Below are 26,856 nucleotides of genomic sequence, written 5' to 3'. Positions count from 1 at the left end.
ATCTTCATAGGCAACATTTAGCTCAGACAGAAATTCCTGAAATTGTCTGTGGTTTAGTGCATTAGGTCTAAAGAAGTTAACACAAGATAACACAATTTTCATAACAGAGTCCCACTTCAGTGGTTTACTATATAGTAGCACTTGTTGGTGGATGAGGCAGTGTATGTCTATTGGATGAAAATGGTTACATTTGTCCATCAGTTGGTTAATGCGAGCAATTACTCCTTTCTTAGACCCCACCATGCTAGGAGCACCATCATTTGTCACACTGGCTAGTTTACCTCAGTCCAACTCCAAATCCTTCACAATTTGGGAAACCTTTTCATAGATATCCTCTCCAGTCGTTGTTCCTTTGATGCTCTGCAGTGCAGCAAACTCTTCTGTGACTTTGAAATTGTCATTTGTCCCACAAATAAAAATTAGAAGTTGTAAGGAATCACAAACATCATTGCTCTCATCAAGTGCCAAGGAAAAATAGGAAAGTTTTCTTGCAGAGTTTTGCAAATGCTGATGCAAATTCACTCCCATTTCTTCAATCTTTCATGTAATTGTAGATCCTGAAAGACTTACTGTACTAAACAAGTCTGCCTTTTCTGGACACATCTCTTTGGCAACAGAAAGAAGGCACTCTTTAACAAATTCTCCCTCCATGAATGATCTGCTAGTGCACACTATTAGCTAGGCAACTTGAAAACTTGCTTGCAATGATGAAATATTTAACTACTTCTGCTTCACAAAAGTATTTTGTTCAGTTGTCAAGGTATTTTTCAGTTTTAATATTTTATCTTTTCTCACATCTCTGACCAAACAATCATATTTATGTTCATGTTGAGTTTGATAGTGTCAATGCAAATTATATTGTTTGAACACAGACACTATATTCTGGCATATCCAGCACACAGCTCTTTCCTTGTACTGCATGAAAAAGTAATCATGAGTTCACTGTTCTTTGAATATCCTACACTCAGAGTCAATTTTTCTTTTTCTTGTCATTGTTTCCTAGGGATTTCAAATTGCTATTAGTAAAATACATCATATATACGTATAACCCTACAAAAACAATATACCAACAATAACTTTGCCCACACAGAGGCATACAGACCGTACTGCCCATCAATGCAGTCTGATCTGTGTCCATTAATGCAGCCTTTCCAGTCCACATCACTCTCACCAGTGGTCATGTTGGTGGAACTCCACTTTTACCTCAGGCTCACACTGGTGTGGTGCAGAAACCAGCATGATTATAGAGCTGGTTCCTCCACCACCTTTCCAGTTCACAGTACCCTGTGTGAACTGCACTGTGATCTGTGAACTCACACAAGAATCTAATTGCATGGGTAAGACCCACACAATCAGATTCCACAACAGGAAAAAAGAAAGCACGACACTAGTGTGTGTCCTCTTGCAGGCAGTATTTATGGATCTGCAATTATAGACTGTAATATGAAATTATTTTGGATTATGTCACTGGAAGTAGTACTGTATGTGAGCGATGCTGTGCTGCCATATATACTACTCCAGGAACACAGGATGAGGATGCATCCTGTGCTCCTCTGTGTTACTCTCACTGACCACCAATGAAAGAGCTGTCCCTTCTGGAAGTGGGGTGGGGGCCAGATAAATTTCCTCAGGGGCCTACATGAGGCCCATGGGCCATAGTTTGGGGACTCCTGCTATAATACATTTCTCCATCCCAGCCTTGTCCATTAGACTGAATTATAACTATTGCAGATTTTTAAGAGAGTAAAACTTTATTTAATCTAGAATTATACTATATTTAGAGACAAAGGAACTAGATTCAAAAGCAGATTCTGCTATTGAATTTGAGTGTGGGCAAATCACTGAACTTGATGTTTTTCTGCAAGTGTATATCCACTTAAAATCATAGCTCATGGAGGTGGAGTAAAGATGGAGGCATAGAGGGAGAAAAAGTTTAGACCTCTGAAAACCCTTCCTTAACAATTAAAAACCAAATGCTTCTAGGGAACTGAAAACCAAATCTAACAACAGGAGAGAGCCAAGGAACCCTCTTGCTGGACTCAACTTAAAAGGTACGCCCCCTAAGCCTAAATTCAAGAACACTGAGTTTTAAGGGGAAGGAAGAAGAAAGGTCCCAGGACCCCTCCCCCACCTAGAGTACTGAGCCTCTGGCAGTGGCTGGAATCTCTGGGCAGGCAAGGGCACTAGTCTGGAGGGAGTACGTTGCAGGAAAAGCTGTGCTAGTCTCAAGGCTCTGAACACAGGTGGTGGGGAAGCAGCTGGAGAAGAAGCACAGAGCAGGCAGCCCATTTGCAGCCAAGACACTCCATATTGCCCCCCCCCTCTCCCCCAAGGTTTTGGCTTTAAGGCAAATCCAGCTATGCAAGTTCAACAGTAACAAACTTAATGGGATGAAATGCCAAATGGGATAAATTTATATGTCACAAAGAAGTGTATAGCAGGAGGGGGGGAGAACCTCAATGCACTGAAAGGATAAAGAGGTTGGACATAGGAAATACTCAATTCTTACATTCATTGAAATTGACTCAAAGTGGGAAGGACAATCAAATATGTTGGGGCAGAGAATTGATTTATGCCCTATAGGTCAGTAGAAGGGTAACAAATAGACTGGTGGGGAGGGAAGCAATACAAGGAAGGGAGAGGGTGGAGGGGTAGTTTATAAAGACCATAAAGAAAATGAGAGGGGAATAAGAAGGGAGGGGGGTAGAAAGGGAAGTAAAATAAGGGGGGGATTTAGGGGGATCAATTAAAAACAAAACATTGGTGTACAAGGAAATGGTAAAAGAAGAAAGGGCAGGTCTAGGAGGGGAAATAAAAATGCTGGGAAATACACACCTGGTAATCATAACTCTTAATGTGAATGGAATGAACTCACACATGAAATGCAAGTGAATAGCAGAGTGGATTAGAAACCAAAACCCTACCATATGCTGTCTACAAGAAACACACATGAGGAAGGTAGACACGCATAGGTTAAAAGTAAGAGGATGGAGCCAAACTGAAAAAAATTAAGGCAGGAGTCACAATCATATCTGACAAAGCCAAAGTAAAAATAGATCTACTCTAAAGAGATAGGGAAGGTAATTACATCCTGATAAGAGGCAGTATAGACAATGAGGAAATATCAGTACTCAACATGTATGCACTAAATGGCATAGCATCCAAATTTCCAAAGGAGAAACTAGTGGAGCTCAAGAATGAAAAAATAGAAAAACTATGCTAGTAGGAGACCTGAACCTTCCTCTATCAGAACTAGATAAATCAAACCAAAACCTAAATAAGAAAGAGGTAAGAGAAGTGAATGAAATCTTTAAAAAAATAGTTAGTAGATATGTGGAGAAAAATAAAGAGAGACAAAAAGGAATTTACCTTCTTTTCAGCAGCACATGGCACATTCACGAAGATTGACCATGTACTAGAACATAAAAACATTGCAAACAAGTGCAAAAGGGCAGAAATAATAAATGCAACCTTCTCAGATCATAATGCAATGAAAATAATAATAATTAGAAAGGGTACAAGGAGAGGCAAATAAAAAATTAATTGGAAATTAGACAATATGATTCTCCAAAATCAATTAAAGGACAAACCATAGAAACAATTAATAATTTCATTGAAGAAAATGACAATGATGAGATATCCTTTCAAAATCTATGGAATGCAGTCAAAGAAATACTCAGGGAGAAATTTATATCCTTGAGTTCACATACTAACAAATTAGGAAGGGCAGAGGCCAATGAATTAGACATGCAAATTAAAAAACTAGAAAGTGAATAAATTAAAAATCCTCAAATGAAGACTAAATTAGAGATCCTAAAAATCAAAGGAGAAATTTATAAAATTGAAAGTAAAAAAAAAAACTGTTGATTTAATAAATAAGACTAGAAGCTGATATTTTGAAAAAAAAAAACAAATAAAATAGACAAAGTACTGGTCAATCTAATTTAAAAAAGGAAAGAAGAAACCAAATTAACAGTATCCAAGATAAAAAGGGAGAACTCACCTCGAATGAAGAGGAAATTAAGGTAATCGTTAAAATTATTATGCTCAATTATATGGAAATAAATATGTCAATCTAGGTGATATGGATGAATATTTACAAAAAACATAAATTGCCTAGACTAACAGTGGAAGAAATAGAATACCTAAACAACCCCATATAAGAAAAAGAAATTGAGCAAGCCACCAAAGAATTCCCTAAGAAAAAATCCCAAGGACCATATGGATTCACAAATGAATTCTATCAAACATTCAAAGAACAACTAATCCCAATATTAAACAAACTATTTGACAGAATAGGCCAAGAAGGAGTTCTACCAAATTCATTCTATGACACCAACATGGTACCGATCCCAAAGCCAGGCAGGTCAAAAACAGAGAAAGAAAACTATAGACCAATCTCCTTAATGAACATAGTTGCAAAAATCTCAAATAGGATACTAGCAAAAAGACTCCAGCAAATGATCATGAGGGTTATTCATTATGACCAGGTAGGATTTATACCAAGAATGCAAGGATGGTTCAATATTGGGAAAACCATCTACATAATTGATCATATTAACAAGAAAATTGACAAAAATCACATGATTATCTCAATGGATGCAGAAAAAGCCTTTGACAAAATACAACATTCATTTCTATTGAAAACACTAGAAAGTATAGGAATAGAAGGGCCTTTCCTAAAAATAATAAACAGTATATATCTAAAGCCATCAGCAAACATCATCTGCAATGGGGATAAACTAGAGGCCTTCACAATAAGATCAGGAGTGAAGCAAGGATGCCTATTATCACCTCTATTGTTTAGCATTTTATTAGAAACACTGGCAGTGGCAATTGGAGAAGAAGAAGAAGAAATTGAAGGTATTGGAATAGGCAATGAGGAGACTGGGCTATCACTCTTTGCAAATGATGTGATGGTCTACTTGGGAAATCCTAGAGAATCAACTAAAAAGCTGATAGAAATAGGCAACAACTTTAGCAAAGATGCAGGATACAAAATAAACCCACGTGGGTCATCAGAATTTCTATATATTTCCAGCACATCTCAGCATCAAAAATTGGAAGGAGAAATTCCATTTGAAATCACCCTAGACAATATAAAATGCTTAGGAATCTATCTGCATAGACAAACACAGGAATTATATGAACACAACTACAATACATTCCACACAAATAAAATGATCTAAACAATTGTAAAAACATCGATTGGTCATGGGTAGGATGAACTAACAAAATAAAAATGACCATCCTTCCCAAATTAATTTACTTATTTAGTGTCATACCCATTGAAATACCAAAAAACGTTTTTACTGTATTGGAAAGAACCATACATAACAAAGTTCATTTGGAAGAACAAAAGATCAAGAATAACCAGGGAAATAATGAAAAAAACTGTGAAGGAGGGTGGCCTTGAAGTCCCAGATCTCAGACCATACTGTAAAGCAGTGGTCATCAAAACAATATGGTACTGGTTAAGAGACAGAAAGGAGGATCAGTGGAATCAACTTGGGACAAGTGACCTCAGCTAGACAGTCTATCATAAGCCCAAAGATCCCAGCTTTTGGGATCAAAATGCACTATTTGATTAAAACTGCTGGGAAAATTGGAAGACAGTATGGGAGAGATTAGGTTTGGATCAATATCTCACACCCTACACCAAGATAAACTCAGAATGGATGAATGATTTGAATATAAAGAAGGAAACTATAAGTAAATTAGGTGAACACAGAACATGTCAGATATTTGGGAAAGGAAAGTTTTTAAATCCAAGCAAGAGTAAGAAAAAAATCACAAAATGTAAAATGAATAAATTTGATTACATCAAATTAAAGCTTTTTTTTTTTATTTTGGTACAAACCAAACCAATGCAATCAACATTAGAAGGGAAGCAACAAATTGGGAAACAATTTTCATAACAAAAACCTCTGACAAAGGTATAGTTACTCAAATTTATAAAGAGCTAAATCAATTGTACAAAAAAAATCAAGCCATTCTCCAATTAATAAATGGGTAAGGGACATGAGCAGGCAATTTTCAGTTAAAGAAATCAAAACTATTAATAAGCACATGAAAAAGTGTTCTAAATCTCTTATAATCAGAGAGATGCAAACCAAAACAACTCTGAGGTATCACCTCACACCTAGAAGATTGGCTAACATGACAGCAAAGGAAAGTAATGAATGCTGGAGGGGATGTGGCAAAGTAGGGACATTAATGCACTGCTGGTGGAGTTGTGAACTGATCCAACCATTCTGGGATGCAATTTGGAACTATGCCCAAAGGATGCTAAAAGACTGTCTGCCCTTTGATCCAGCCATAGCTCTGCTGGGTTTGTACCCCAAAGAGATAATAAGGAAAAAAGACTTGTACAAGAATGTTCATAGCTGCACTGTTTGTGGTGGCAAAAAATTGGAAAATGAGGGGATGCTCTTCAATTGGGGAATGGCTGAACAAAATACAAATTGTGGTATCTGATGGTGATAGCATACTATTGTGCTCAAAGGAATAATAAACTGGAGGTATTCCATGGGAATTGAAATGACCTCCAGGAAATAATGCAGAGCAAAAGGAGCAGAGCCAATAGAACATTGTACACAGAGACTGATACATTTTGGTATAATCGAATCTAATGGGCTTCTCCATTAGTGGAAATGTAGTGATTCTGAACAACTCAGAGGGATCTATGAGAAAGAATACTATCCACCTCCAGAGGAAAAACTTTGAGAGTAGAAATACTGAAGAAAAACAACTGCTTGATCACATGGGTCAAGGGGGATATGATTGGGGATATAGACTCTAAGTGATCATCCTAGTGCCAATATCAACAACATGGAAATAGGTTCTGATCAAGGACACATTTAATACTCAGTGGAATTGTGCATCAGCTACTGGAAGGGTGGAAGGGGGAGGGAGGGAAAGAATATGATTCTTGTAACCAAGAATAATGTTCTAAATTGACTAAATATAATTTTTTAAAAATCATAGCTCACGAGCCCTTATTAATATGCTTACTTTTTCTCACTAGTCAGCCATAGGACACAATTCCAATGAAGTAAAGGCACTTAACAAAATAACATAGGAGAAATTTCAGTATGCCATTTTCCAAACATGAGCCTGGGGCACACTTTTTGGGAATGTGTGTGAAAGGCCAACATGGTGGACAAACTCAGGTCATTGACCTGAAGAGACTATCTATGTGTTCTAGTAATGCCACTGCAATTCTTTCCCTGGACCAATCCCCACCCTGGATATCACTTCCATTAGGTAGACTGATATACTCATCTTCTTATGACTGCTTTGTATTTTAATCTCTATTGAGTATTATTTTATTTGTTTCAATTCATAGGATAATAAGTTCACAGATTTGGAGCAAGAAGGAGCCTTAGAGGACATTGAGTCTGATTTCCTCATTTTAGAGAGTAGGAGACTAAAGCAAACAGAGATAAAGTGATTTTCCCAGAATTGTTCTGTTACTATTTGTGGCAAGATTTGAACTCAGTGTTAGGCAGTTAGATTTTATTTGGTGTTGTTCCTGGCTATTCATTTTTTCTTTTCATCAGGACTACCTGTTTTAGGCTGCTTGAGTATTGCTAAAGGTAAAATTTAGAGTTGAGACTGAATATGATATTTAATGGTCCCCAGGGATTTAAATTCTAAATCCCAATGAAATACTCATTAGAATAGAATTTTGTGGTAGTTTATTTACAATAGAAAGAAGAATTTAAGAATGAGGGAGAAAGAGAAAAAGGGGAAGTGCTACTCTGGTCTGGGCTGAGCAAGGGGGAGTTCAGAGGCCTCAGCCAAAGGGCCTTCTCAGAATATTAATTATAGCTCAGATTCCAGCCACAAGGCCTCCTCCAAGATGAGGGGACCCCTTGGAGGCTAGTGCCTTCAGAAAGGTCAAAGTAAGGGGAATAAACCTTATCACATAACATGTGGCCATTCAGGGAAGCAGTCTCACCTAGACCCATGCTTCAAAGCTCCTCCTAGCCAACTCCATCACCAAAGTCCTCCAAAGCCGCAAAGGATGCCAAAAGTCGCAAACAGCCCTCAAAAGCCCCTCTCACAGGAAGTGACGCAAAATATAAAGGCAGTTCTTTACATCACTTCCTGTGTCTCACATGTACCAATGGTGGCTTTAACTTGGCTTATGACAGCCCAGGGGGTCAGTCAGTTGTTTCTTATTTTTCTTATTTTTTATTTTGTTCTTATTATTATTCTTATTTTCTTATTATTACTCTTATAATAATAATATTCTTATTATATTCTTATCACTTGCATGCCAGTCACAGACCATCCTCCACTACAGCTAATCCTTAAGTGGGGGTGTATACATTCCTGGTTGTTAGAATTCTAAATACTAAGAAGGTTGGAGTAAATCTAAAATTCACAGTACAGAGGCTAGTATATAGTTTATAGGTAAAATCAACATTGTTTTAATTAGATTTATCACAGGCAACAAAACAAGAACTCAAGAAATGTGTCTTGAAGCCCTGTGATAAGGAAACAGGCTGAATGAAGAAGTGACTCTCATAATCACTCATAATCGTAATAGAAATAGATATTGAATTTCATATCCTCTCTGCAAATTCAACACTTTCCCCAATTTATCATTTTACTTTTTGGTTTACAAAATAGGTAACAGAGAATAATTTATTTTATAATTTAACTTAAAGAAGTCTCCATTATGTGAAGTAATTCACCAAAGAATTCCTCCAAAATAACAAATTTTATTATGTTCTCCAGTGTTTCCATTTTCACAAGTCTAATCTATATATTTTCTTTTGAATAAAAAAGTATATTTTTCATGAAAAGGATCCCTAACTATGTGGGGACATACTCCTATAATTCTAGGTATTAGGGAATTTAAGACAGGCAGATTGCTTGAGTTCAGGAGTTCTAAACTATAGTGAACATAATAAATTAAATGTCCACACTACATCTAGCATGAATATGGTGAACTTTCCTGAGCCAGGAGTCACCAGGTTTCTAAGAAGGAGATCTGCTTTTCATCAGGACTACCTGTTTTAGGCTGCTTGAGTATTGTTAATGGTAAAATTTAGGGTTGAGACTGAATATATTATTTAATGGTCTCTAGTGATTTAAATTCTAAATCCCAATGAAATACTCAAGTCAGAATAGAATTTTATGGTGGTTTATTTAAAATAGAAGGAAGAATTTAAGAATGAGGGAGAAAGAGAAAAAGAGGAAGTTCTACTCTTGTCTGGGCTGAGCATCCAGACTGGAAGCAGAGGTCAAAATTCCCATGCTTCTTAGAGTGGACTCCAACTCCAGAGAAGACTTCATGCTTCCAACCTGGGAAAAACAGTGTAAAAATGAAAATTTACTCTCTCAATAATATATTTGAGATTTATTAAGAATATTAGAACTCATAGAATAAAGGGATACAAAAATAAAGACCATGTGCCCATTACTGATTAGCCATTTAAAAATCTCCACTAACTACCACTATGTTGGTGACAACAGGGCCAAAAATAGGTAGGATCCTTCACATCCTTGCCTAATATCCCCTGTGTACAGTAAGTATGTAATGAGAGGAAGTCAGTGGGTTCCTGGGAAATGTAGTTGGTTTTTTTGGGGTAACAGATTTTCAATTATAAAACAGCAAATCTTTACAACCAAAACAAACAATGAGAACAAGAAAATATCCTTTGTCCACAGTCTCTCTCAGTTTTTTCCTCTCTGGAATTTTATGATTCAGTCATGTCTGACTCTTCATGACTCTATGGACCATATTGTCCATAGGGTTTTCTTGGAAGTGATAGTGGAGTGTTTTGTCATGTCCTTCTCTGATGGATTAAAGAAACAAAGGTTAAGTGACTTGCTTAGTGTCAAAGAGCTAGTAAGTGTCTGAGGTCAGATGTAAACCCAGGTCTTCCTGGCCCAGAACCAGTACTCTATCCACTACCTTGCTGCCTCTGTCCCTATATAGGGAGAAATGGATCTCCTGTACTTTGCTACTTATATATAGCCATCAGCCCCAATTTCTTTATCATGAAGAAGTGAGATGATTTTCCTTGTCCATTCTTAAAATCTTTGGAAGATAGTAGGTTTCAAAAAGAACTAGAAAACGCTGAATCATACTTCTCTCATTTAGAGACCCAGAAGCTAAAGTGTGTTGGAGACTAGTGTAAAGGATGATTTTAGCATTGTGACCTAAATTATATTAATTATTTGTCACCATGGATATCCCAAATAATAAAATAAAAATACCGAAGTGAAATTTTATGGTGATTTAATTAATATAGTGGAAAGAAATTAAGAAGAAGGGAGAAGGAAAGGGTGTAGGATTTTCTCCCTCTTGGCTTGTACTGGGTGGGAAGATTAGAGGATCTAGAAAGTAAGGGTTTGGAGTGTGAAAGAGGAAGGAATCAGCCTGAACTCCAAGAGGGCTCAGCCAAGATGCCTGAACCTGAATCAGCTCAAGGGCAAACTCACTGCCAAAACCCAGACAAAAGCTGCCACCACACGAAGATGTCGGAACGCGTAGCATGATGCCAGCCAGAGATGCCTCTCTGGGAAAAGGAGACCAAAGAGAGCAAGTGACTTGCCCTATATATACAGTTTTACGTCATTTTCCTGCATCTCATCTGTACCAATGTTAGTTTAGCCCAACTTAGGACAGCCCAGGGGTCTGTTGAAGGCCATTTTCTCAAATACTTAATCCTTGAGTATGGTGCAGACATTCCTGACCTTGTTAAACTAAGTAGGGTGGAGAAATGTAGAGTTCCCAAGACTTGATTCTGTTAAACCAAGTATCTCCATTGTTACTAATCAGGAGATAGCTATATCAGATCTTCTAAAGTATTGTCTGAGTAGGGTGGAGTCGTTTTAAAATTTACACTTGTGAAGGGAATGGTGTTATCTAACCCTGCAGCCTATTCTTTGTTGGCTCCTGGAATGGGGCTTGGGAGACAGAAGTTTGCACGGTTTTAATGTGTTTGAAAGTACAAAACCTTATTGTTCTGTTTCCTTTAGCATTATCAGGCAGTAAGATATCTTAAAAGCACCTATGTATTAGCCCAATTATCCTGATTTATTATTTTTTCCTTAGTCAGACAAAAAGCATTTCCCTTGCAAGGATATTTCTCACCTCAAGTCAGAATATCCAGGCTTGGATTATATCTTTAAACAAAGATGCAATTTGGGGGAGGAATATTTGCAACTTGTTTTAAGAAAAGTTTGGTCAGGAACAGATGGCTTCCCACTGCCATACATATTCATGAGTGTGCTGATTTCATTATGCTGTCCCCTGGGAAACTCCACACTTCAGCTTTTATAAGTTTGTTTGGCCATCAAATTGAGCAGTCAGAAGCCCGCTGTCACCAACAGTGCTGTGGCAGAAATTGAGGAAAAGTCTAGTTCAAGTACTTACTCTTCTGATTTGACTTTTCTCCCTAAAACACCTGTTATTTCAAGACCTGGATCTAGGATGGCATCAAACGTAATAACTGCTAAATATTGATAGCTAAACTGACATATTCAATTAATCTGGTAGAAGGGTTGTCTAGTTGGGGACTCACCAAGCACAATGTTCAGTTAATTTCATAAAAATGAAAAAGAAAAGCTCTCACTCTTGTGGTTATGAGGTCTTCTAAGAACAAGCTCACATTTTCTCCAATGTGGATGTACAAGTCTCAGATGAAATGGGATAGCTGTTCTATTGTTGGAATGTTAGTTGTTCTGATTCTCTAATGGCATGGCAAGATCTTCCTCTGTCCCATTCTTTCATGCTTTAACAAGATTCAAAAGGGTGAATCAGGAGTGGGAAAGAATATACATCCCCTCCCACCTTTTTAAAATAGTATCTGGCTAGAGATTAATGGATGAATCAAAATAGCCTAAGAGTTCAGTACTGTTATCACTATTTTAAGTCCTCCCCTCACCCAAGCACAAGGATGCTTCAGACTTTTTTCCTGTTTGGGGTTTGAATCCCACCTTATTAGTTATACAACAGTAGACAAGTCATATAACCTTTCAGATCTTCAATCTCCTCATCAGTAAAATGGCATTTGCTTTACCGAGTTGTGAGGGATCAAGGGAGGGAGATGATGAATGTAAATTGCTTTGCAAGCTTTAATGTGCTAATACACATAATATTCATAAGAATAATCATGAAAATAATTATTATCATCATTATATTCTGAATAATAGTGATAGGAGGGGTATCCATGCTAGTAGTGGTGGCATTTACATTCTGGATTGAAAAGGAAATTAATCTGCCTGCTTGCCTATGTCTGGCTGTCTGTCTGTCTGTCTGTCTGTCCTTGTCTTTTAAATCTGAAATCAGCAACTGCCTATTTCTCAAAGGAGGCTGCCTTAGTATGCTTTGCTTAGCAGATTGAAACTTGCTGTCATAGTAAAGAAATAAAAAAAAGACTCTCTTTGTGTGGCTTAGGAAGCTACTCACCTCCTTAGCATCCATGGCATCAGTCTGTGAACATCTAATATTTGAAGAAAAAAGACCCCAATTGACCTGGCCGGCAAGCAGGAATTTCTGCCCACTATCACTTAACTTGGAGAAGTAAAAGCAAGGCAAAAAGAGGTCTTGTTAACAATGAATTTAACTCCAGAGCATTGCAGCAAACACCAGCAGTTGGCAATTAAGTTACCAAATATTGCTGTTGAATGGATGTAAAGTTCTTATTTATGGCCACTTTGAAATCTGAAAAGCAAAAACACTAGTGCTTTTGTCAGAGTCAAGATAATAATAGATGTTATTTTTGTTGATAGTCAGAATTCACCTACAAGGTTCATACAGCTACCATAAAGTGATCCAGACACATTTCCATGGTACAAAGTACAGTTCGGTGTCTAAAAACCAACGTTTGAGTGCAAGGTGTTCCTTACCAATTATGTGACTTTGGATAAATCATTTCTCGTCTTTGAACTTCAGTTTCCTTATTGGTAAAATGAAGGAATTGGATGACATCATCTCTAAGCTCCCCTTCATTTTAAATCTAAGATTCATGAGGGATAAGAGGTAACTATTGAATCTTGGCTTTTTTGTTCTGTAAAATGAAAGGAATGGATGACATGATCTCTAAACTCTTCTTCAGTTTTAAATCTGTGATTTATGAGAGTTGGCAGATCTCTGTTCAGTCTCCATATTTTCATCTGTAAAACATGGGAATTGGATGATGTGATCTCTAAATGTATATGTGATCCTTAATCCTATTATCATTAGGCAGAGGTTTCAGGGATGGCAGGTCACTGTAGTCCCCTATTTCTATTTAGAAAAATGTAAAAGAAAATATTTACCACCACTTGCTTCTGTCCAGGAAAAAAATATTAATCTCTAAATTCTTAAAGCCTGGTTTGATTGCTAAATACCAATCTGTTGAATATTTGTTGACCATCTACTCTGTAATCAGCTTTGGGAATAGAAAGATGTTCAAAGGATGTGACTTTTGATTCAAATCAAATTCAATCCAAATCAGATCAAATTCAATGATCATTTTTGAAGTGTCTATTAAGTGTGAGGCATTATGCTAAGGTCTAGAAATGAGAAAAAAAATATTAAATAGTCCTTGCTCCCAGAAAGCTTGCATTCCATTGGAGGAAGCAAATAACACATCCACATCCACGGATATACACACATGCACAAGAACACACATATACACATAATTTCAAAGGATGGAGAAAGCTAATAAACAGAAAGAATTAGAAAAGACCTCAAGCCAAATAGATATGTCATGGTCTAAGGCTGACACTAGGGATTAAGGGTTCTAAGAAGTTTGGAAGAAAGTGCCTAGAGCTCTTCATCTCTACGTTGTTGGTACTATATGTCTTAGAAATATGTCTATTTAAAAAAATGTGGCCAATATAATCAGATACAGAAGAGAACAATATCTAGTACTATAAGAGGTTTAATTAGATAGAAGGAATTTTGCCTTCCCAAGTATACTAAAAACCACCCATCAACTGCCATCTTATATAAGGTACTTCTGTGTTCCAAAGCTAGAGTGGAGATATAAATCCTAGAAAATGCCATATCATACTGGTATCTGTCCAGGAACCCATACTATATAAATGGCTTTAGCAAAAAGAGATTTCTTGCCGTATGAAGCATAAAAATGATTGATAAGAATGATTTCATGTCTGCATTTTCCCCATCTTTTTGTTTAAATGCCACAAACAATTCTCAAATAAATAAAACGGTATGAGTTCATATTCTTATATAGCAGAAGTCACTCAATTCAAGGGTTTTCAAATGGACCCCATGAACTGTATGCTTTCTTCTCCATTAAGTTCTTGTTCTTAGGTGTCTGTTAGGTTATTGTTTCTTCCCCAGGCTCTGTCCCAATTATATTTATTTTCTTGTGATAGACCACAGCCAAAACATAAGTCTCTGAAACTGGTAAGCCTCTAGTCCCCAACCCTAAGGCTAAACCAACCCAGAAACCCAGCATTTCCCTCTCTCTGGTTCCCAGATCCTTGAGCACTTAACACAATTATAGTCACAGTTCCTGAGTCCTTCACCCTTAGTCCTTATTAAGCCATTACAAGAATACATTCATCCCACTGGTCCATGCTACCCCATTTCATCACTCCACTGGTGCTAGGCAGTCTCCTACCACAGAGCTACATCATCTTTTTTTCCAAACCCTGAGAAGCTTTAGGTCTTTCATCAGAGTTCATACCCCACTGTATACCTATAGTACCAACTGTGTTGCTGCCTCTGAAATTGTGAGATGATGGAAGCCTCACACTTATTCATCTCCTTATTGGCTTCAGTTCTTCAATTTTTGAGAGCATCAGTGAAGCTTTATTTTTATATTTTATATTATTATATCATATTAATTATATTATGTTATATTACATTGTTATGTTATGCCATATTAAATTATATTATAATAAAATATTTTATATTTCTTTATTATTTATTAATGGCTATTCTTCTCTGGGATTATCAATCTATAGGAAAAACCTTCCTTTTTATACTACAAAAATGAATTGATATTACTAAGGAATTAATGTGTCCATTTTCTTTTCTGGACTGACTAGAGTCCTTAAACAAAGGCTAGAGCAAAATTTTCAGGGTATGATGTACAGTGGAAAGATTCTTGAGTCAAAGTGTCAACTTCTGGTGCTTTCTACCTCTGTGATCTTGGGCATCTCTGAATTTCCTTAGACTCAATTTCCTTATTTGTAAAATGAGGGGTTTGGGCCAGCTGGCCTCAAAGGTCTCTTTCAGCTATAGGTCTTTGATTCAATGCTGCTTGTTCAGGTATAAATTGGACTAGATGGTTGCCAAGAGTCTCTTTCAAATCTGAAACTGTAATATGTGACCCTGATTGGGAGGTTTGGCAGAAGACAGGACAAAGATGTCAAAAATTCTCTTTCTCGTGTAGTTTTCTTTTTCATTATACAAACATATAGTTTCTAAATTGATCAATGAAAGGAGTCAAACTTTAGCATAATCAACTTGTGCACACTGAAGCAAGAGGGCATCTGAATGCCTTAGCTGAAAATAAGCAAAGATATCTAAATTCAGTTGGCAGTAGGGAATAGAATCTGAGAAGTCAACTGCTGTGTGCCTCAATCAAAGAAGACTGTCAGATTGGGATGTTTTGCTGATGCTGATCATGGAATAAGTTTGGCTGAAGTTAGAGTAGAAGCAGTGACTGAACACATGCAGAAAATGTGAACAATAACAACTGACCTTTATGTAATGCTTTAACATTGGTGGGAAGAAGAAGGCTGAATTATGAATCATTATTTCACTTGAGCTTTCTCTCAATCCCAAGACAGGTACTCCAGGTGTTATTATTATAATTATTATAATATTTTTATATTATACATTTATATTTATATTATATATAGTGCATAGAGTTCTAAATCCATAAACAGAGAGATCCAAACTCAGATTCCTCTTTGGAATTAATAGCTGTGTGAACATGAGCAAATGAACTAAAACAATTTGAGTTTTTTGAGCCTCACGTTCTCCAACTTAAAAAAATGGGGATAATATATATTATATATTTATATGTTATATTTATATTATTTTTATAAACCTTTATTTTCTGTCTGAGTAACAACTCTAAGACAGATCAGCAAGAGCTAGGCAAATGGAGGTAATTCACTTGCTGAGTGAGGGTCATATAGCTAGTATGTATCTGAGGCCATATTTGAACCCAGGTCCTCTTGACTCCAGGACTGGTACTCTAACCACTATGTTACCTAGCTGCCCATATTCCTGGTATTATTATCCCCATTTTTAAGTTAGAGAAAGTGAGGCTCAAGACACTTAAACTGTTTTAGTTCATTTGCTTGTGTTCACACAGCTATTAATTCTGAAGAGGAATCTGAGTTTAGGTCTCTTTGTTTATGAATTTAGAACTCTATGCACTATGCTTCACAAGAAGAAAATTTAATTAGAGCATAGCATGATTATATGGGGGAATCAGGAAATGTAAGTCAATTTGAGAAGAAGGGATCTGAGCTCTTGGTCTTATTGGTGTCGCTAACTTAGGAGTTAGTTATTGGCAGACATAACCCGATATATATCATTACAGTCCAAGATGGGGAATATAAGAAGTTGTCACAAACGATCAAAATTTGGGAGAAATAGTTCAGTAAGATATAGACAAATATTCAAATTTTTCCTTCTGATAAATTATATATGTCTTTGATTTCTTTGAAATCCAATGTCTCTCTGATGAGGAATTTCCACTACAAAATACTGGATGAGTGATGATTCAGCCTTTACTGCATCACCAGTCAGGGAAGATGATCCTCTATCTCCTAAAGTAATTTTATCCAAGGTTGGACATCTCTTTGGGTTAATAAGTTTTTCCTAAGCTCAAACCAAAATTTGCCTTTTTGCATTTTGCTCTGTCCTGCCCCTTGGTGCCACACAGCTTAAATATAAAACCTCTTCTACGTGGCGACAGCCTTTCAAATATTCTTCTACACTCCCTCCTCCCAACGTCTTTTCTCCTCCAGACTCTGCATCTCTGATTTCTTTATTAGATCTATCTACCTGTAGCATGGAATCAAGGCCCTTCATCACCCTGGCCATCCTCTTCTGAACATTCTCTAGCTTATCAATATTTTTCCTGAAATGAATGCTACCAAATGTATGAAATTCTCCAGATGTGTTCTGAGCAGATCAGCATTCAGAGAGACTATTACCTCCATGTCTTTGGAATAAAAAAAAATTAATTTTATGGCTGGATTTCCTTGCTTTTGTCAGTTTTTTGAATTTTAGTATTTTAGAAAAATAAACTTTAGTGTCAAAATGGACTAGATTTTTGGTTTGTACTTCCTGGCACCCTAAGCTCTAATTTTTTCCCCTCCCAATAAAATACTACTGATCTTTCTCAGATAATCAACAAATAGTAGCTCTGCATTAGTCATATGCAAGTCTATACCTAGATACCCAAATTGCAATCTCAAATCTCTAAGAGAATTCAGAGAACTTCTAGTCATCTTGAGATTTGAACAACTCTTACTAAACACCACTGTAACCTCCTCCTCTTTGTTTTCTGGGTCTCTCCATTCCTAAGTTCCTTGTGGGAAGCATGTAGATCCTTCTTTTCTAATCCTTTCCAAAAAACCAATATGCCACTCTCTCATAGCATTTACTTTAAAGTACCATTAGTGGACCAAAAAGTTAGAGATGAGAAGGGGAAAAATAATAGTAACAGACAAAAAAAGCAACCATTTGACATAGTGTGAAGAATTGTGAACTTACTCTGGTCATAACACCCAATTAAGAACTTTTTCTACTTATAAAAAGTTTGTTTCTTCAAGCTAAAGAAAACCAATTTCTTTAGCTTTTCCTCATAGATGCTGGATATAAACCATTAGCATTAGAATACACACAAGCTTTCTTCGGATACTCCAACTTCCCATTATGACTTTGACATGCACTCAGTTTCTGCTCCTGTTCATCCACTTTACCAGTTTTGCTGCTATCTCACTCTTTCAGAATTTTCTTCTCTTGTTCTTATTATCAACAGAAAATATATGAAAATTGCTAAATTAATAGAAGAGAGAGAAAATACTATAGGAATTCAGAGGAAGAGGATATTTGTTTGGTCTTCAGTGGTTGGGAATACTTTCCAAAAGGTACCTGGCTTTGTGTATATGGAAAAAACAAAACAAAATCAAAACCCAAAGACATTCAAGTGGGGCTATGTAACCTAATGATCAAGATACAGACAGAGGAAGTGTGTGTGTGTGTGTGTGTGTGTGTGTGTGTGTGTGTGTGTGTAAATTAGAGGACAGTAAGTGGGTCAGAGAAATGAAAAGTTTTCATAGGGCAGCAGTAGGAAATAAGATTTCTATATTAAAGGACAGTTAGTTTTGTCCAGATTGTAGAGGGCTTTGAATGACTTGGACAATGGAGACAATGGGGAAATCCCTGATTAGGGATCTTCAGGCAAAAGCTTACCTACCACATTAGGGGTATGCAGTATAAGTGCCCTACTTGTGTTTTAAAATAATTGCCCCCCTTTTAAGTTCCTGAGAACCTGTCATGCTGTTTGTCTTGAAAGGAAATAGGGAGGAAGCTTAGACATCCTTCATAGCATTCAGCTGAAAATTGAGAAAACCAGAAATTAGAAGGAATATGTGGAAGCTAAAACCCAGTAGAGGACCCAAGGATGGCTAGCATAGAAATGAAATTGTTTACTGGGAAAAGGAAAATAATGTCTAAATGAAAACATGTGAAGTCCCAAAGGAAAGTGAGAAAGAATGTCAGGCCCCCAAAGACCACTTGAAAGAAATTGAAAAGAAGTTTAAAAACTCAAGTTATAAAAGAAATGATTAAAAGATTCAATAAGTGGAAAACTGGAATGGGTCAAATGGAAATAGAGGCAAAAAAAAAAACACTCAAGAAAATAACTCCCAACAGACTAGAGTGGGCCAAATGAAAAAGGAAACACAAATGCTCAAAGAAGAAAACAACTTCCTAAAATTATAATTGAGCATATGGAAGCTAAGACCACCATAATGCATTGGGAAACAAAAAGACAAACATCAAAAGATTAAAAAAAATTAGAAAATCTGAATTACCTCACTTGAAAAACTGACATGGAAAATAGATCCTGGATAAACAATCTAATAATCACTGGAGTACCTGAAAGCTTTGAACCACCACAAAAAAAGCCTGGATACCATATTACAAGAAATCATTTGGGACAGCTGTTCTGATATCCTCAAACAAGAAGGGAAAATAAAAATTGAAAGAATCCAACAATCGCCTCTTGAAAAAGATTAATATAAAGCATTCCAGGACTATTATAGTAAGTTTCAAAAATTCCCAGACCAAGGAAAAAGTACTATAAGCAGCCAGAACAAGGCAACTTAAATATTATAGTTCTATATAGTCAGAGCTATACAGGACATGGCAGCTTCTATATTAAAGGACAGGAAAGCATGGGATATGATATTCTGAAAGTCAAAGGATCTAGGCCTACAACCAAGAATCACATACCCAGTGAACCTGAATCTAACCATAGCTAATGGAACTTTCCCATTAAAATTAGGGTCTGCCTGGATTTCTCATCTATATATTTGTTGACAGAGTATTGACATATTTTATTGTATTATATATATATAATATATATATATATATATATATAGAGAGAGAGAGAGAGAGAGAGAGAGACAGAGAGAGAGAGAGACAGAGAGACAGAGAGACAGAGAGAGAGAGAGAGAATGAGAGAGAGAGAGACAGAGAAAGAGAGACAGAGAGAGAGAGAGAGAGAGAGAGAGAGAGAGAGAGAGAGAGAGAGAGAATGAGAGAGAGAGAGAGAGAGAGAGAGAGAGAGAGAGAGAGAGAGAGAGAGAGAGAGAGAGAGAGAGAGAGCGAGCTCACTACCTTTTGGAGTAGCAAAGAACTAGAAGTTAAGTAGATTGAGTCATGGTAAAAAATTGTGGAGACGGCAGTTGAGTAATACAGTGGACTAAGACTCAAGGCCTAGATATGGGAGGTCCAATGTTCAAATTTGTCCCAAGATACTTCTTAGCTATGTGACCCTGAGCAAGTCACTTAACTCCCATTACCTAGTCCTTACAAATCTTTCATGGATATGAAATATACAGAGAAACATGAGAAGATTTATCTGAACTAATGTAAAGTGAAGTAGGTAGCACCAGTAAGACAGGACTATGGTTATAACAATATGACTAGAAAGAATAGAAATAGTATTGAAACTAAATGTGAAGGTCATTGATAACTCCAATAACTAAGCATAATCTTGAAAAAAAAAGAAATATGAAGCCTTACAAAGTTATTTTCCATCATATTATTATTATGAGCATCACACAAATTATTCTCCTGGTTCTAATCATTTCCCTTTGTTTCAATTCATACAAATATTTCTATTTTTTTTCAGAATTGGTCATACTTTGAGTTTCTTGTTATAAACATAATGATTACAAGGAAGGCTTCTATTCAAAGAGGTATAGTGATAGATGTTTTTCAAAAACAAGTATTAGTTTAACATTTACAATATGTAGAAGAAACTAACAAGAAGTACTTAAGAGGATATAGAGCATTTAATTTCCTTGTTAAATTATATATATGTATATGATTTATTTATATTATATGAGTAAACTGCACTTTACAGACATTCATAGTTCCTTCTATAATAATTTTTCCATGTGTTTCTTTGTATAATAGTCCTGTGTTTGTTGAGTTTTACAAAGTTCACAATAAAAAAAAAATTAAAAGAGGTGAGAATGTATCTCCTTTCCTGATTTTTGCAGTGGTGAAGACAAACGATGTGGAATACTGCATATGATATTAGAATTGGTTTATGTTGCAAGGTTTAATTAATCTGAACTGTATACTTTTTCTATATATTTTCCATGTTAAGATTCTCTTGACCAGAAGGAGAGAAAGAGCTATCAAGAAATGAAAATGGTGTCTAAAAAAGGTATCAATAAAAAACTTATTCTATCCTTTGGTTTAATTGACAAATGGTTTCAACTAATTAACTAACCTTGTTCACCATATTTTGGGGGCATTCTGTAAATGTCAATGTAATATGTTGTTCCCTAAATATATTCATGATTTGCATTCATTTCAACATTCAGAAATGGTGTATAAATTAAAAGAGTAATATGTTTAATCAAAAGAAGCCATTGTTCATAAAAGAAGTTATTATTTGCTTTTGCCTACCTGCAATCAATCTTATTGAAGATTCTCAAGCTGGCTCTGGAAAAAAAAATGTTCTTTTACAGAATCAGAATGAATAAGAGAGTCACTATCTTGGAAAATTAATCCTCAGGACCATGAAACAAATAAAAATTAAATGAAATTGATGTAGGACAACATTATATATATTTTAATTTTAATTTGAGTTTCCTCCAGTTAGGAGAGATCGTCTCTTCTACACAATCAGTTTGGAATATTCTGCCATTAATTTGCACACTGAGTTTGGAATATAAAAATGTACTAGTTCTATTTTCCTTTTGGGGGCTTAAAAAAGAAAAAAAATACACTCAGCTTCATTAATTGGTATAGCACCTTGAGTGGTAGATAAGTACTGTTCAGTCTAGTCTACTTTCTCTTCAGACAGTAAAAGGAAAGCAAAGAGGTTAATTAACTTGGCTCTGTTTTCAGGTTTGAGACTTAGCTTGTCTGATTTTGGGTGATCAGGAATGAAAATTGAGAAGGTATTGACCGTTGTGTTCAGACAAATCAGACACAAAAAATTATATCCCAGTTTCCTGAAAAAAGACTATTATTGTGATTCTTGGGGGCGGGGGTATCACAATGCCCTTGAACTTATTGCTCTCAGATTTGTAGTTTGAGGAGGGGGAAAAGGGAGTGAAGGGATATGGGAGGAGAAAGAAATAAATTTGGCTCCTTTCCAACAACTTAACATTCAAAATGAGGGCAGAAACATAATAGAAAACTCACACAAATCATCAGTATTTCTCTATATTATTAACAAAACCCAGCAGGAACAGATAGTAGAAAAATTCCATTAAAATCATGACATGTATAAAATACTTAGGAAACTATCTGCTAAGACATTCACAGGAACTATTTGAACAAAATTACAAAACACTCCACACAGGTAAAGATAGATCTAAATGATTAGAGAAATATTAATTGCTCATGAGTAGACAGTCAATATAATGAAATTGAGAATATTACATACATCAATTTACTTATTCAGTCCATACTAATCTAACTATGAATACATTACTTGATAGAGTTAGGAAATGAAATAAAATTCATCTAGAGGATTGTCTGGAGAAACCAAAGATCCAGGACCTCAAAGAAAAAAACGGTAAAGAAAAAAATGAAGGGAAACCAGTAATACCAGATACCAAACATACTGCTCCTAAGCAGTAACCATGAAAACAATCTGATACTGGAGAACAAATAGGGTGGTTGATCAATGGAATGAATTAGGCACATAATATCTAGTAACTAATTAGCATAGTAAGATAGTGTTTGGTAAACCCAAAGATCCCAGTTATTCAGACAAGAAGTCACTATTTGACAAAAACTTTTGGGAAAACTAGCAAGAAATGTGGCAGAATCTAGACATAGACCAATAGTTCATACTATTTACCAAGATAAGTTCAAAATGAACAAATTATTTAGGCCTAAAAAACTTATCATAAGCAAATTAGGAAAGCATGAAATATTTTACCTATCAAATGTATGGATAAGGGAAAGAACTGATGACCAAACAAGACATAAGAGAAGATCAAAGGAGATAAAGAGGTAACTTTACATGAAATTAAAAAGTTTTGCACAACCAAAAGCCTTACAGCCAAAACTGGAAAGAAAGCAAGTTTCTCTGATAAAAATCTCCTTTTTTCAAATATATAGGAATTCAGCCAAATTTATCAAACTAAGAGCTATCCCCCAATTGATGAATGATTAAAGAATAAGAAAAGTCACTTTTCAGAAGAAAAAACAAAACTAGCAATAAAAATATGAAAAAGTACTCCAAAATCATTAATAATTACTAAAATGCAATTGAAAACTATTTCACACACCTCTCAAATTGGCTAAAATAATAGATAGGGAAAATGACAGATACTGGAGGTGATATAGAACACTGATACACCAATGCATTGTTGAATTGGCATGAATTGGTACAACCATTCTGGAGTAATATATACCCAAAGAGCTATAAAACTGTACTTTCTGCCTCAGAAATATTGTTATTAGCTCTATACCCCAAAGAGATTAAAGAAAAGGAAAAAAGACCCATATGTACAAAAATATTTTAGCATCTCTGTTTATGTTAGCAAAGAATTAGAAACTGAGGGGATATCTATCAATTGGGAATGGCTTAACCAGTTGTGGTACAAAACTGTGTTGAGTTACTATTGTGCTTCAAGAAATGATTTTATGAATGGTTTCAGAAAAACTTGGGAAGATTTATGGGAACCAAGATAAAGTGAAGTGATCATAACCAAGAGTACATTGTATTCTATATAGAAATACTGTAACAATTATCAACTGTGAAATTCTTATCAACTCTGATAAATTCAGTGATCCATAAGAATTCCAAAGGGCACATGATGAGAATTATTAGCCACCTTCCATTAGGAAACTGATAAGACTGAATGTAGTACAAAGAATATTTTTCTCTTCATTATTCTTGCCTTCCCTCCTCCCCTGCTAAAATGACCAATTTGGAAATGTTTTGCATGCCCTGATATCTATCTATATATCTATATATCTATATATGTATATGTATATATATATAAATTATAGAAAAAATTTATATATGTAATATATAGAAAAATATAGAAAAATTTGAATTTGGGAACCATTCTTCAGTGGGAAGAGTGAGTACTGTATTGGAAGCATGAGGCATGGATTCAAATGACATTTTTGCAACTGATCATATGTTTGGCCCCTTAAACCTCCCCTTACCTCCTCAGTGTCTTCAACTATTAAAAGAGGGGATTCAGCTAGTTGTTCTAAGGTCCCTTCCAATTCCATGCCTTTAGTCCTGTTATTTTAAGTAACCAACACTTTTTAATAAAGAATTCTACCTAGGTTAGAGGTATAAGAGGAGTTTGGATATGAGTTAATAATCTGAGAATAGGTTTTGTGTCCCATCTTTTGAGTTCTTCAATTAGTTCCAACATAAATTAAGTCCTCATAATGAATATTCAATTCAATTTGGTAAGCATGTATTAAATGCATATGGTATTTAAGACATTGTCCTAAGTACTGGGAATGCAAAGACAAAAAGAAACAGCTCCTGCATTAAAAAAATGCCCTTCTAGCATTTTTTTGTTGTTGTTTACTGTTTTGTTTTGTTTTTACTGTTTTACTGTGGTATCTGACTCATCATGACACTGTGGTCATGCCAGTACTGTCTCTTGGGTTTTGTTGGCAATGATGCTGGAGTAGTTTGTGGTTTCTTTCTCCAGTGGAATAAAAAACAGAGGTTAAGTGACTTGTCTAAGGTCACCCAGCTAGTAATTGTCTGAGGCCAGGCACAGTACTGAGCCACCTAGATGCTTCCTATACACCATATTCTATTGGAATTGCATTTTATGGACTAATAACTTCTCTTTTTTTAATTTTTATTTGGTCATTTCCAAACATTATTCATTGGAAACAAAGATCATTTCCTTTTCTTCCCTCCCCATCCTCCCACCACCTCTCCCATAGCCCACGCGCAATTCCACTGGGTATCACATGTGTTCTTGATTCAAACCCATTTCCATGTTGTTGGTATTTGCATTAGAGTGTTCATTTAGAGTCTCTCCTCAGTCATATCCCCTCAACCCCTGTAGTCAGGCAGTTGCTTTTAATCGGTGTTTTTACTCCCACACTTTATCTTCTGCTTGTGGATAGTGTTTTTTAGATCCCTGCAGATTGTTCAGGGACATTGCATTGTCAATAATGGAGAAGTCCATTACCTTCGATTGTACCACAGTGTATCAGTCTCTGTGTACAAAGTCTTCCTGGATCTGCTCCTTTCGCTCTACATCACTTCCTGGAGGTTGTTCCAGGCTCCATGGAATTCCTCCACTTTATTATTCCTTTAAGCACAATAGTATTCCATCACCAACATATACCACAATTTGTTCAGCCATTCCCCAATTGAAGGGCATCCCCTCATTTTCCAATTTTTGGCCACCACAAAGAGCGCAGCTATGAATATTCTTGTACAAGTCTTTTTGTCCATTATCTCTTTGGGGTATAAACTCAGCAGTGCTATGGCTGGATCAAAGGGCAGACAGTCTTTTATCGCCCTTTGGGCATAGTTCCAAATTACCCTCCAGAATGGTTGGATTAATTCACAACTCCACCAGCAATGAATTAGTGTCCCTACTTTGCCACATCCCCTCCAGCATTCATTACTTTCCATAGCTGTTATGTTAGCCAATCTGCTAGGTGTGAGGTGATACCTCAGAGTTGTTTTGATTTGCATCTCTCTGATTATAAGAGATTTAGAACACTTTTTCATGTGCTTATTAATATTTTTGATTTCTTTATCTGAGAACTGCCTATTCATGTCCCTTGCCCATTTATCAATTGGAGAATGGCTTGATTTTTTGTACAATTGATTTAGCTCTTTGTAAATTTGAGTAATTAAACCTTTGTCAAAGGTTTTTATGAAGATTGTTTCCCAATTTGTTGCTACCCTTCTGATTTTAGTTACATTGATTTTGTTTGTACAAAAACTTTTTAATTTGATGTAGTCAAAATTATTTATTTTACATTTTGTGACTCTTTCTAAGTCTTGCTTGGTTTTAAAGCCTCTTCCTTCCCAAAGGTCTGACAGGTATACTATTCTGTATTCACCTAATTTACTTATAGTTTCCTCCTTAATGTTCAAGTCATTCACCCATTCTGAATTTATCTTGGTGTGGGGTGTGAGGTGCTGATCCAAACCTAATCTCTTAGTCTTCCAATTTTCCCAGCAGTTTTTATCAAACAATGGATTTTTGTCCCAAAAGCTGGGGTCTTTGGGTTTGTCATAAACTGTCTTGCTGACATCATTTACGCCAAGTCTATTCCACTGATCCTCTTTTCTGTGTCTTAGCCAGTACCAAATTTTTTTGATAACCACTGCTTTATAGTATAGTTTGAGATCTAGGACTGCAAGTCCTCCTTCCTTTGTATTTTTTTTTCATGATTTCCCTGGATATCCTTGATCTTTTGTTCTTCCAAATGAACTTAGTTATGGTTTTTTCTAATTCAGTAAAGAAGTTTTTTGGTAGTTCAATGGGTATGGCACTAAATAAGTAAATTAATTTGGGTAGGATTGTCATTTTTATTATGTTAGCTCATCCCATCCATGAGCAATCAATGTTTTTCAGATTGTTTAGATCTAGTTTTAGCTGTGTGGAAAGTGTTTTGTATTTGTTGTTGTTGTTGTAGTTGAGTTCATATAGTTCCTGTGTTTGTCTCAGCAGATAGATTCCTAAGTATTTTATATTGTCTAGGGTGATTTTGAATGATATTTCGCTTTCTAGTTCTTGCTGCTGATTAGAGATATATAGAGATATATCTATATATAGAGATATAGAAATGCTGATGACTTATGCGGGTTTATTTTGTATCCTGCATCTTTGCTAAAGTTGTTGCCTATTTCTATCAGCTTTTTAGTTGATTCTCTAGGATTTCCCAAGTAGACCATCACATCATTTGCAAAGAGTGATAGCCCAGTCTTCTCATTGCCTATTCCAATGCCTTCAATTTCTTCTTCTTCTTCTCCAATTGCCACTGCCAGTGTTTCTAATAAAATGCTAAACAATAGAGGTGATAATAAGCATCCTTGCTTCACTCCTGATCTTATTGCGAAGGCCTCTAGTTTATCCCCATTGCAGATGATTTTGCTGATGGTTTTAGATATATACTGTTCATTATTTTTAGGA

The sequence above is a fragment of the Monodelphis domestica genome, chromosome 7 (genome assembly GCF_027887165.1).
Source record: "Monodelphis domestica isolate mMonDom1 chromosome 7, mMonDom1.pri, whole genome shotgun sequence".
Taxonomy (NCBI): Eukaryota; Metazoa; Chordata; class Mammalia; order Didelphimorphia; family Didelphidae; genus Monodelphis; species Monodelphis domestica.
Note: the sequence above shows the minus strand (reverse complement) of the source record.